Source organism: Austrofundulus limnaeus, unplaced genomic scaffold, assembly GCF_001266775.1.
Source record: "Austrofundulus limnaeus strain Quisiro unplaced genomic scaffold, Austrofundulus_limnaeus-1.0 Scaffold397, whole genome shotgun sequence".
In the NCBI taxonomy this organism is placed as follows: Eukaryota; Metazoa; Chordata; class Actinopteri; order Cyprinodontiformes; family Rivulidae; genus Austrofundulus; species Austrofundulus limnaeus.
The window spans coordinates 100,970-102,920 of record NW_013952799.1 but is presented as its reverse complement, the minus strand read 5'-3'; the positions used below and the strand labels follow the sequence as shown (position 1 = coordinate 102,920).

Sequence of the window (1,951 nt, the reverse complement as noted above, 5' to 3'; positions counted from 1 at the left end):
GTAGCAGCACGTCTCTGCACCTGAAGCTCATGGGGGAAGCTGTCAAATATGAAGAAAATCAAATAATTACCTTTAAATTTGAATTTTTTTTTGCCTAAAATGCCTTTCCCTAGTAAATATTAATGTTAAATCAATAAATATTGAAACTTTACGTACGTTACGTTTTTTTATTTGGCATATGTGTGACTTATGAGTGTAGGGTAATTTCATCAGTTAATGTCACTTTTTAAGCAATTTAATTGTGGCCTAAATTTGGCCATATGCAGTTCCCCTTAAATTGAGAAGTACAACTTGTGAAATTCCAGTCAGTCTAGATTTCTTGCATCATCTGAAGCAATTCATCCAACCCTCCTCTGCTTCTTTCTTCATTTTTTATGCCATACTTTCCTTTAAGACGCTCGCTCTCAGATTATAATCGTATCAGCGACTGCCTCCTCCCCGCTGCGCMCCACTTTTACTGCTGTTTCAGGAATCCAAGCTTCATCTTCCACTCCTCTCATTTTGCTGCAAATCTCTGGGCTAAAATGAAAATGTAAATGTAAAAAAGAAGAGAAAAAAAAACCCTCACATGATGGCAGTTGTGCATAAAAGCACTGTTGGGGGTGTGCTGCATTCTTTTGGTGTGAGGGGGGAGGAAGGTGGGGCTCCGTCCTCTTCACGTGAATGGGAGAAGATGGGACACCTTGCCGAAGAGAATGCCATTAGTACGGTTTCTGTGGTGGGTTTCACTGTCACATGGGCTGTAACGCTGCCTCAGAGGGACTTTATGGCCTGCCAAGAAAAATTTCTGGAGGCAGGCGTGGAAAGAGCCCCGCTGAGGGGAAATAAAAAAAAAAAATGCTCAGGACTTCAGACTTCACAAAAGGACTTCTAATAAACTTTTATCAGTCACAGTGCTTTCCTCGAGACCAGATTTACTCTTTCACATGTCTCCTCTTCCATTTGCTCTTTTGTGGCGTCTTTAAAAAAAATACCGTGGGTCTGGTTGTGAGGCGGTTCTGGTGTTCGGTGCGTTAATGGCTGAAGTCCATAAGACGGCAGAAAAAATGTGATATAAATTGTCTGATGCCTTAAAGTCGTAATAAAGTGTTTTTTTGTTTTTACTTTTTGGTGATAAGATGACTCAAATAAAGCTGATAAAAACATGGAGTTTTTTTCTTTCAGCTGTTCCAAATTTAAACTCAACTTTAACCAAAAGTTTTGACTAATCAGTTGAAGTCCTGTGGTTGCACTGAGCTCTTTATCTAAAAAACAAAACAAAAAAAAAGAAGTTTCTACTTTCGTCTCGTTCACTAAAGCTGAATGAAAGAAGACAGAAACGTTTTTAACGCACAACGAGGGGCTGGCGGTGGAAGAGATGAGCTGCTGAGATGGATTAGGCGGCGCAGAGGAGCTGTGGGGAGCTTTAATGAATGAACTTCACTCAGTTTAAAAAGAATAAAAAAACGAGTGGAACGACTGAGACTTGTGACCAGAACTGACCCGGGGTCTGAGAGCCACAGCAAAGCTCACCGTTAACTACTCATTACGCTTTCACAAAAACGTTGATTATCAACACTTAGAGTATCTTACAAGTTAAAACAAACTGTAGTTTTTATATTTTCACATTGAAACCATGATTTATTACATAATATAGTATTACATAGTAAAACAGCACATATTTGAGACAATCAAAATTGCTTTCTGAAAATGTCAATATCTTTGTTTCAGTGTCGTATAAATCAGTGGTTCCCAAACTTTTTATCTTCTGACCCACAAAATAATCATGGCAAAAACTTGTGACCCCAAATATTACTGGTCTGAGTACACGAACTTCGTTAATAACCCTAAAAACACAGGCTTTTTGACAATCTAAACAGCTTGTACACAAATATAAATAGTCATAGGGAAACTATTACATCAGCAATTATTTTATCACCCTTTAAAATTATTTCTGGAGATTATCCAAGGT

The 1,951-nt window shown here is 38.3% G+C and overlaps 1 protein-coding gene across 2 annotated transcripts in view; it reads right to left on the bottom strand.

The window, feature by feature from the left end:
• Positions 1 to 1,951, bottom strand: part of LOC106528704 (zinc fingers and homeoboxes protein 2) — a 127,557-nt gene that overhangs the window by 41,013 nt on the left and 84,593 nt on the right. The gene's annotated exons all lie outside the window — the stretch shown is intronic.